General features: G+C 37.4%; 1 pseudogene; it reads right to left on the reverse strand.

Annotated features, from left to right (window-relative positions):
• Positions 1-11,245: 11,245 nt before the first annotated feature.
• On the reverse strand, positions 11,246-11,502 carry LOC122200975 (annotated as a pseudogene).
• Positions 11,503-11,979: the final 477 nt, after the last annotated feature.

Consider the following 11,979-nt stretch of genomic DNA (forward strand, 5'->3'; position numbering starts at 1 on the left):
GAATGAAATCATAGGATATTTGTCTTTCTCTGACTGATTTATTTCACTTAGCATAATACACTCTAGTTCCATCCACATTGTTGCACATGGCAAAATTTCATTCTTTTTGATCACTGAGTGTATATATATATATATATATATATATATATATATATATACATATATATATATATACACATATATATATGTGTGTATATATATATATGTATATATATATACACACATATATATATGTGTATATATATATATATATATACATATACATATATTACATCTTCTCTATACATTCATCAGTCAATGGATATTGACCTCTTTCCATACTTTGGCTATTGTTGGTAGTGCTGCTATAAACATTGGGATGCATATGTCCCTTTGAAATAGCATACCTGTATCCCTTGGAGTAAATACCTAGTAGTGCAATTGCTGGGTCATAGAGTAGTTCTGTTTTTAACTTTTTGAGGAACATCCATACTGTTTTCCAGAGTGGCTGCACCAGCTTGCATTGCCACCAAAAATGCAAAAGAGATCCTCTTTCTCTGCATCCTCGCCAGCATCTGTTGTTGCCTGAGTTGTTAATGTTAGCCATTCTGACAGGTGTAAGGTGATATCTCACTGTGGTTTTGGTTTGTATTTCCCTGATGATGAGTGATGGTGAGCATCTTTTCATGTGTCTGTTAGCCATCTGGATGTCTTCTTTGGATAAATGTCTATTCATGTTTTTGCCCATTTCTTCACTGGACTATTTGCTTTTTGGGTGTTGAGTTTGTTAAGTTGCAGAGAATCATTTTGTAAGTCAAGTGGTCTGGAATGGCTCTGATATGCATTTGGAAAATAGGTGATTGTGCTGCAGACAGTTCATAGGTGATTCAAAATGCTCCCTTTGAAAAGAGCTTAATTAAAGAAATATCTTTCTGAAGTCTTTCAACTTGGAATTAAGCTTTCATACATTAGAAAGACTGCTAAACTCATAATAAGTAATACTTGTTAAACTTTGAGCACTTTTTCACTTTCCAATACTTTTAAGACTTAGTTTTAAATTTTCTCATTGTGAAATAATTTCAGACTTACCATAAAACTGCCCAAGTACTACAAAGGGAGTTCCCTTATACCCTTTCTTGAATTTCTTCAAATGTTAATACATTGAATCCTCATAGTACAATTATTAAAGATAGTAAATTAACAACACAGAATCCTCAAATAATATACTCATCTTATGCAAATATCAATAATTATCTCATGTCATTTTTCTTATCTAGAAGTCAATGAAGGATCACACATTGTGTTTAGTTGTTATTTTTCCTTAATCTCTTTCAATCTCTGATTGTTCTTCTGTCTTCCTTATTTGATACCTTGATACTTTTGAAGAATACCTGCCAGTTATTTGTAAAATGTCCCTCAATCTGAGTTTTCTAATATTTCTTAATGATTATATTCAGGTTGTGTATATATGACAAGAATACTACAGCAGTCATGTTCTCTTCTTATGAATCCAGAGGCACATAATTTTGATATGTTCTATTACCAGTGATGTCAAGTTGGACTACTTGGTTAAGATAGTGTCTACCAGGTCTCTCCTCTGTGGTATTATCCAAAAGGTGATGTTTTATTTCCATCATTTCTTTCTCAGTTTTATTATTATTATTATTATTATTTTTTTTTTTTTTTTTTAGAGGTTGGGGGAGGGGTAAAGGGAAAGAGAAGGAGAGAATCATAAGCAGGCTCCATCCTCAGTGCAGAGCTCAACATGGGGCTTGATATCACAACCATGAGATCATGACCTGAGCCAAAATCTAGAGCCAGACATTTAACCAACTGAGTCACTCAGGTGCCCCTTCTTCATTTTTTTTTAAACGTTTATTTATTTTTGAGACAGAGACAGAGTATGAATGGGGGAGGGTCAGAGAGAGGGAGGCACAGAATCTGAAACAGGCTCCAGGCTCTGAGCTGTCAGCACAGAGCCCGACGCGGGGCTCGAACTCACCTATCGTGAGATCATGACCTGAGCCGAAGTCAGACACCCAACCGACTGAGCCACCCAGGAGCCCCAACCCCTTCTTCATTTTTAAGTTGGAATTCTACTATAAGAACTTTCCCTTTTCATTCATTCATTCATTCATTCATTCATTGACTTCAGTATGAACTTACAGCCATTTTTTCATCCCATGAACTTATAATCCATTATTCTAATTATTTTTTGGTTATATTATTCTAGATTTGGTCATGGGGACTTCTTCAGCTTGGCTTCTGTGTCTTTTCATCCTGTGCATGTTAATTTTTAAGTGTTTCTTTAATTTCTGAAACCACATGGCATTCTGGATTCAACTTGTACTTTCCCTGCCCCAGTCTTAGACCCAGCCATTTCTCTAAGGGGTACTGATTGGTTGTATTGGAGAATCGTGTTTGAGACCAAGATGTGGAAGTGAGGTGTACTTATGGCTACTGCAATGTCATTGCTTCTCAGCCTTTGCAGAGAATAGAGCTAGGAGATACATGTATTTATATGTTCACATCTTCACCTATTTTTACGTTTCTTTATATGTATAAACATTGAAAATCCTGAGTTCTGACTCTTCCACCACCACAATATCCATCTTAGGCTTGCCCACTTCTCCACTTGTAATTCCTTTTCCTCAAGAGGTAGCAAATCTGGCTGTCATTATCTAGAATATACTCACTTATTTTCTCAGTTCTAGAATACACATGAAGTAGTTTCAAATTTGCTAACCCATCTGCCATGAAAAACAGTTCACTACCTAGAGTACGATATTTGTATAAAATTCTTGTCCTTAGCCTTAATTTATACAGTCAAAATAGTATTTTGACTTAGATTAGTTCAAATCTAAGAACTACTTAGATTCATTCTTCCTCACCTGCTTCCATGTGGTTATCTTACTTGTGATACAGTTAGTTCATTTTTTACTGTTTGTGGTTGATTTTAGAGTCCACCAACATTGAGGTTAATTTTATTTTATTTTTGAGCATGTGAAACGATGACATCTAAAACTCAAAACTGTTGACAAGGAATCCATGGAGAAGTGACCATCCTCCCTATCTCTTCTCCGATCTTTTCACCACATTCCTATCCATACCCTCTAGGAAACCAATCTCATTAGTTTTTAGTGTATTCTTATATTTCATATATCTCATGCTGCACAAATGAACAGATCCTTGTATACTTCATATAGCTTTTTCTGCTTGTCTTTCTTTCTTTCTTTCTTTCTTTCTTTTCTTTTCTTTTCTTTTCTTTTCTTTTCTTTTCTTTTCTTTCTTTCTTTGTTTCATTCATTCATTCAAAACTTACTCTGCCTGTTATAAATACTGCTTTAGAAACATATTTTTTACTGGGCAGAATATGGTAGAAAACACTCCTTACAATTTCATAGAGATATTTTTCATTCCTTTTTACAAATGTGTTGTACTCCATTCTTTGGATGTACCATAATGTATTCAGCCACTCTTCAGTGTTTGGATATTTATATTCCTTACAATATTTTGGAATTATAAACAATGCTGCAATGAATCACCTTATGCATAGGTATTTTCATTACATTTAAAATGTATCTTAGAATAATTTCTTAGAAATGGGATTGTTAAGTCAAAATGTGCATGCATAGGTTTACTTATGGGGAGCATTGAGGAAAGTGTAGAATTGTTGAACTAATATGTTGTACACCTGAAACTGATATAACATTGTATATTAATTATACTTTAAAAAATAAGGGCATGTGTAGATTTCTTATTGACAAATTTTTCTGCAGATGACTTGCACCAGTTTGCATTCTCTGCAGCAATTTATGAGTGTGCCAATTTTCCTAAAGTCTTGCTCATAAACCGAGTTGTTTTCAATTTTTGCTAGTTTTATAAATGGTAAGTGGTACCTCAGTGTTGCATTGATTTGTATTACACTGAGGGTGAGTATCTTTTCATGTGTTTAAAGACCATTTAAAAAATAAGTATTTGTGAGTTTTTTGATTATAGGTTTTTAATTTTTTTTAATGTTTATTTTTGAGAGAGAGAGACAGACAGAATATGAGCAGGGGAAGGGCAGAGAGAGAGATAGGGAGACACGGAAACTGAAGCAGGCTCCAGGCTCTGAGCTGTGAGCACAGAGCCTGACATAGGGCTTGAACCCACAAACTGTGAGACCATGATCATGACATGAGCTGAAGTCTGGCACTTAACTGACTGAGCCACCCAGGAGCCCCTCTGATTATAGGTTTTTAGTCTTTTGCGCAGTTTTAAGAGGTGTTTTTTTTTTAATGTATTGGGGATATTAACCTTGGGTCTATGGTACATGCTGTAAGTGGTTTCCCCCTGATTATCAATTCTTTCTTGACTTCATTTATGATGTATTTGTCATGGTACAAGTTTTTATTTTTATGTAGTTAAATTTATTAGTCTTTTACTGTTTCTGAGTTTTAGTCACAAAGTTTTTTTTTTTTTACCCTGACATTAAAGAAGAATTCACCCATGTTTTCTTCTAATATCTGCCTCATTTTCTTACATTTAGCTCTCTAATTCATTTGGAATTGAGTCTTGTGAGGTGTGAGGTATAGTTCTAGTTTTGTGGTGTTTATTTTCCAAATGGCTACCCAGTGGTTACAATCCAATACTGATTATTTAAAAGTCCATTTTTGTCCCCGTGATCCAAGAAGCTACATTTACAATATATAAAATTTGCATATCTACTTAGGTATATTTCTGAGCTTTCCATTCTATTTCACTGATGTGTCCGTCTATTCATGTGACAATGCCAAACTGTTGCAGTTACAGAGGCTTTCTTTATAGGGTATTTGAATGATAGGGTTAGTCTCTCTGTTGTAGGCTTTTTTCCCCCAAGTTTATTTATATATTTTGAGAGACCTAGAGAGAGAGCACAAACAGGGTAGGGGCAGAGAGAGAGGGAGAGACAATCCCAATCCCAAGCAGTCCTCACGCTGTCAACAAAGAGCTCCATGCAGGGCTTAAACCCACAAACCCTGAGATTATAACCTAAGCCAAAATCACGAGTTGGATGCTTAATTCACTGACCCATGCAGGCGTGTCTCCAGTGGAGTTTTTTTATTTTTATTTTTATCCTGGTTATTCTTACATGTTTGTTTTCATTATGGATTTTAGTATAAACTTCTCTAAATAAAGGTTGTTGGCATTTTATTGTGATTTTGCATAATTTATAAATTAGGGAGAATGGTCTGCTTTAGGACATTGAGTCTTGATCTTGATATTCAAGAAAAAATTGTCTTTCCTTTTGTTCCAGTCTAATTTTTGGTCTTTCAGAAGAATTTTAAAGTTTTACTCATATGTACATTTCTTGTTGAGTTTATTTCTAGGTATTTAATCTTTTTTACTATTATAAATGGGGTTTTCTCTCCCATAATGTCCTCTAACTGGATATTGTTTTGAACATTTTTATCAGTACTTTCCATATATTATTTAATCCCCACAGCTAATATACGAAGTACTTGTCAAAGTCACACAGCTAATAGTAGATGACAAGACAATGGTTTTAAAGCAAGCATTCAGATTTCAGTGTACTACACTCTGTACTTCCCACTAATGATTTGTTCAGGAGTTAATTATCTAAAATCCATGGGCAAAAATCCAATATAATTTCAAAGCTCAAAGAGACTCCCAAAAGCAAAGGGTCAAATCTTCTACAAGTTTTATTGGAAGAATTTTGACAATATCTAGCAATTTAACCTCAAAGGAGAGGGGATAATATGAGCAGATAGAACATCAGTTTGTTTTCTCATGAGGAGAAATCAAGAATTAATACAGGGGCGCCTGGATGGCTCAGTCAGTTGAGCATCTGACTAGGGCTCAGGTCGTAATCTCACAGTTCATGGGTTCAAGCCCCATGTTGGCCTCTGTGATGACAGCTCAGAGCCTGGAGCCTGCTTCGGATTCTGTGTCTCCCTTCCCTCTCTCTCTGTCTCTCCACTGCTTGTGCTCTCTCTCTCGCTCTCTCATAAATAAATACGTAAACAAATTAAAAAATTTTAAAAGAATTAATACACCTCAGCTTCTATCTCCAGCTCTAAAAAAAAAAAAAAAAAAAAAAAAAGAAAGAAAGAAAAGAAGGTCACAGAATAAAGACCTGAATTGTCTGGTCATGGGGGAACACAGCGCATTTTTCAATCAGATACATTTCCCAGGTGCTGCTTAATCTTAGGAAAATAGAGGTTAGGAGAAAAGCAGGAACACCCTGAAACCTGGAGGGTTCAGAGCTGGTTCTTGGAAGAAGAGGTATCAATAAAAGGGTGTTTGTCCCAATGTCCCAGGGACAGTGAGCAGCAGTCCTGTGTTGAGTACTCTACATAGGGCACATGAGCCAGAGCTATGACTGTGAAAATGGCAGACAGCTGCACAGTGGCCATGGCAGCAAAGAAATGACAGTGATCTTAGTAATGGAAGAAAAGTCCAAGTGAGGCATAGCACACTCGGATACCACCATCTCATCCCATTCTGTTGATCAAGGAAAACCTAGAAGAGCTTGGCAGTGACTCCAGGAGAGACAGTGACATGTGAGGCAGCAAGGAAAATCTCTACTGAGCAAACTTGGCTTCCAGAATTCACACTAGGGGAGGCCTGGCTAGACATCACTGTTTTTATTGCTCTTAGGTTCTTTTTTCTTTCTCAGTCTGGTAGCCTATAGAGATCTGTTCAAGAATTTGGGTGGGATTTACTATTCCAAAAATGAATCATTTACTCAACAAAAGCATGATTTGTGTGTGAAGGACTATTATTTCCAGGTATTCAATATTAAAGTGTTTTCCCTGGAGCTATTTGTTTCCTTATAATGCACTATAATTTTGTACTTAATGCTATAGGGTTAATATTTTTAGGGTAGTATCTACATTGCTCATACCATTGTATCAAGTTAAGCACAAAGGCTGCATATGACACTTGGACCCATTTTCCCCTCATTAAAACACTTGCCTCATGATGGAAATAGGTTTTCAAAAGACGATCTTCAGTGGAGTTTCTGGTCGCGGATTAACGGCCTTTTGATAGGACAGATTCGCTGCTCAGAGGACTATAAGGATAGACATAACTATGACCATCAAGACTGTCACCTTTGCAGTCACCCAAGGACAACTGCAATGTTCAGATAAAAGATAAAACTATGATAATATTTATTACAAATGGCAACATAAAACAAATTCCGTGTTCTTAGGAAAACAAGTGGCTCTTGGTGACATCTGTCCTGTTTATTCAACAGCCAGCATTTGTCACTGTATAGCTATAGCTTCCAGCATTGTCAGAGTTATTAATAACAAGTCAGAGAAGAAAGCAAAGCTATTTGGAAGAGGGAACATGAAGTCAGAGTTCCTCATGTGGCACTTTTTCGTAGAGAAGAAAGCTTTCACCTGTATTTAATAAGTCGGTGGGAGGTGAGAGAGTTAACATGAAACAAATTATATATTTTCATTTTATATTTGTTTTCCAGTGGTTTGAGACTTTTGGGACTTCAGACTTTATAGCAGTAACTCAGCTCAATATTATAGCATGTATCACCTTGAAAAAGCAATTGGAAATGCTTGTTTGTATTCTCTTTGTGCACTGAGTGGGCTGGAATCATTCTCTTCAAACATCATTTACAACTCGATGTAATGAGCATGTGTAGTCAGCAAAGGTTTTAAAAGTTAATGAGAAACACAAAACTTTGGGGGTTATTTCTCAATGCATTCAGTGTCTACAGCTAGGTCTGTGTTTTAAAAAGAACTCTGATGGCCTTGCCATAGATTTCATTTCCAGGACAATGGACTGGAAGCAGACATCCACCTTGCCTTGAACCTAATTAAGAAGGAGAAAGCAAAGGAGGAAGAAAAGGCAAGAATCATAAAAGGAGGAAGACAAGGAAAGCATAGCATGGTTTTGTTTGAGCATCAGCAGGATGGGGAGAATGATCTTTCCCCAGGTAGAAAAACACTGTGCAGCCAGCCCAAGCAATACCAGGAAGTCAGAGGAAAGGTCAAAAGGTGAGAAAGCACAAAGAAGCAAAGTAAAAGGTCTCCCTTCACTGGATTACTCTTTTTTTGAATTTCAAAAGAGGTGAGGGGGCGGGGAGGCCTTTCCGACATGATTAATTGGGAGACCAGAATTGAATTTATGACACCACAGCACGTTCAAGGAGAGGTGGAGGCCTTTCTTCTGTTAATTCATTAAAGACAGGGAAGTAGCACCAACTATCAAAAAGAACAATGAATTAGAAACCTGAAACTCCTCTTGGCTCCACTGTTTATGGTCTCTGTGGCCTTGGCAATTTAATGAACCACTCTGAGAATCTGTCTCCTCATCTCTAAGAGGAGAGCTTTGGGCTAGAGGTCACTTCCACCTTCCCAAATTTAAATTTTAAATTCAATTTCATTAGAGGTACTGAAATTTGGAGTTGTTTTTTTGTTTTGTTTTTTTTTTTAATAACAGGAAAGAGCAGGGAGAAATTTGTGAATATTAAGCAGTTCTTACCTAATTGTGCTTAGAAAACTCCATAAGCTTTATAACCTCACTGCCTTTATTTTTTCCCATTTTCTTAGTCCTTAAATGTATTCATTCTAATTGAATAATGTCATTTTCTTTCACTTCAATTTCTATTCATTATTTCAGAGATTTGCATTATTTTGGGAAAGGCCAAGAATTGGAGAATTGGGCTAAACACATACTGAAAAATCCCTGACTATACTATAAAGTAACTAACGGTATTTTATGTATGTATCATAACCAACAAATTCACCACTTTGCTATTTCAGCACATGTGTAAAACGGTGTTTACCTCTCTACAAGGGATCTGGTCTTCCAGAATAATTTCAATATATGTTCACTAATACACGATAGTCCTAAAGTCCCATGATTTACACACTTGAATACTTTTTCCCATTTTATCCACCATATGTCAAGAAGTATAGAATATTTTTGAAGCTACCTTTTGAGTTTAATTCTGGAGTCCAGGCATATACAAAATAAAGCAGAACTTGAGTCTAAGTAATAACCATGTAAAGAAAGCTAACCATATTTTGGCAAGGTTTTTGAAAGAACAAAACCAAACCAAAGTGTGTGCATTTGGGAAGTTCTATCCTGAAACTTCACAACAAATCTCTTGGTGATTCAAAGTCCACGGAGATCCTGGGTAGCTTCAGAATTTAGACTTTGTTGCAGTGTCCTACTATACTTTATAGCTAGAAATCTTCTTTAAGTTCCATTTCGGCCTTGAATCCAAACCACAGGCCTCAGAAAAGGCCAGTAAAAGCTTTAAGAGAAAGTTAAACATTGAATGATTGTCCACGTTTTTCATTCCACACATAGAGCAGTAGAGTTGAAGAGAGCAGTCTCCTAGATGACTGGATTTTAGAATTTTAGAGCGGAAAGGAAATGATCTAGTCCAAAGCTCTAATGAGGAGATGACAAAATACCCCAGGCGGTTTTTTTTCAAGGCCACAAAACCAATTGGTGACATAGTTTTTACTGGAAGTCACATTTTCTAACTTTTAGTTTAATCTCCTTTTACTGTACTTTTATTTCCAATTGGATAGCCTTGCATAAGAAAAACCATAACTAATAGCAAGCAACTTTCTCTGGGGGTAAAAATCTTTTGCCCTTTTTATGTGTTTCCATGTGGAGAGTCCATTTGGGCAACATGCCTTGCTTTTTTCTTCTTGGTCCTCATTCCCAGAGGAGGATAAGCATCTAAGGACTGTACAACTGGGAGCAGGAATGACTGGCATTGTCTTGGCCCTTCCCCTTCCCTCTCCTTTGAGAGCCTGTGTGTGCTCAGGTGAGGCATGCCCAGTGGGAAGCTGGGCCTCTGCAGTGAGGTCTGCTATGTTTTATACCTGCCTGAGAACAAGATAGGCAAGTTTCTTTCAGGCCATTTGGTTCACTGGCTTCCAACCAAGCCTTTAACACTAAGATAAATTCACCTCTAGGGGTACCTGGGTGGTTCAGTCAGTTAAGCATCTGACTCTTGATTTCAGCTCAGGTCTCAGCTCAAGCCATGATCTCACTGTTCATGAGGTTGGGCTCCTTGCTGACAGTGCAGAGGCTGCTTGGGATTCTCTCTGTGCCCCTCCCCTGCTCATGCTGGTGATCACTCTCTCTCTCTCTCTTTCTCTCTCTCTCAAAATGAATAAATATTTTTTAAAAAGATGATTTCACATCCATCTCTTGACCTCCTCTGTAGCTCCAATTTATTTCAAATCTGCATGGGAAGAGGGGATTTTTTTTACTAAGTTGCCTAAGATTCCAATGACTTTAACCTGGCAGAGTCTACATTTTCTTGCAGCCTACACTCAGTAATATTTATATAAACAAGTTAAAGACACTACTGTATGTGGAGTTATTTCTAGAGAATGTATTGCAAGCGCTAGGAAAGCGATTGGGGTAATGGCTGGAACATCAGCAATATTCTGGTCTTGAGGCTGTCGAACACGATAGCACTATGATAACAGGGCCCCATGATCTCCCAGGAGCCAGTTAAGGGGCAGACCCACTGTAATTGCCTAGCAGTCCTTAAAACTGTACATCTTCCCTGCATGTTTTCACGTAAACACCAGATGTGTGTTTGGTCTATGTCTGGAGGCTCCTTGTGTTTTCCTCCCATGCTTTGATGTTTATACCTGGTGAACATGAAATAAAGACTATGCAGTTTGCCGCTGCTTCTGTTTCCCTGGCAGAGGCCACCCTGTGTGTCTGCTCAGTCTAAGTGAGAACTTTTTCTTCAGTGTGTGGCTACAACTATGTAAGCAACAGATGAGAAGGAAAACTTGATAAGACCTGGCATGTCAAATAAACTAACTTGCTCTCTACTGGAGGGCAGAATCTCTCCTGACACTTCAGCACTCCTCCACCTTTTCTGGCTTTGTTTGCTTGTTTGTTTGTTTCACTGGATACACACCTCTTACTTTTCTTCAAATTTGCAGTTTTTAATCATACAAAGTAAGAAGTCAAGTTTTGTAACCTAAAAATATTTTACTTATTAAAACTATATTAATACTTTCATAAACTACTCAAAAAAGATAATGAGATGAACACGTGCATTTGTAGAACTGCGTGTTAGTCATGCCAGATCCCTGGGGAGGCAAGTCCCAGAATGACCTCATTTGTCTGTCTAGACACAGAGCAATCCATGTTCAGGTGCACACATTCAATGACTTGTCCAGCATGGTCAGCCCTCTGCTTCTTGATGGTTTCCTTCTGCTATGAATGTACATGTCCAGTTGTCTCCTGCTCAGAGTAGACATTGACCTTCTCATCCACCAGCCATTGGAGGAGGACTAGGGCCACAAAGATAATTAATCCGACCTGTTCTTCTGGGAGGATTTCCTGGTGGGCCCTCTTCCATCAGCATGTCTGGAATCACAGAAGTTTCCATAGCCTCTTTTTCACATCTTGCTGAAGCAAAACCACAAATTCAGCTATTCCCCAGAAGAAATCTGTTATTAAAGACTGTCTGTACGGGACTGACTCCAGGCATTCCCACCCTTGTCCCTTTGAGACATAAACCATCCTGCCCCTCATTTTGTTTTCCACCCCAGGGCAACTCAGCCACCCTATTTGGTTTTGACTCCTGACTCTTTTCTCTCCTACAGAGCTAAGTGTTATCCTGGATATGCTAATACCAGCTATGTAGGCTGGTAACTTTTCTCTGAGCCTCAGTTCCTTTATCTGAAAGTGGTGAGAATAATTGTATTTGAAGGAATTGTATGGTACCTAAAATGTCTATCATGGCACTTCGTGTTACTTACTAATATTACTTTGATATGATTGTTTTCATTAGATTCCATTGCTACTTCCTTAAATAGTCTTAGGTATTCCTCTATTCTGCTCATATGGTACTTCCATATCACTTGTTTGCAGCAATTTCCACAGTGTACTTTAATTGTTTGCTTACACATTTGTGTTCTTCAGTGGCCTGTAAGTTACTTAATAAGAATAACTGCTAGGTGTTACATCTTCATATCCCTGAATCCAAATTAGACTAAT

This window comes from Panthera leo, chromosome A1, assembly GCF_018350215.1.
Source record: "Panthera leo isolate Ple1 chromosome A1, P.leo_Ple1_pat1.1, whole genome shotgun sequence".
Classification (NCBI taxonomy): Eukaryota; Metazoa; Chordata; class Mammalia; order Carnivora; family Felidae; genus Panthera; species Panthera leo.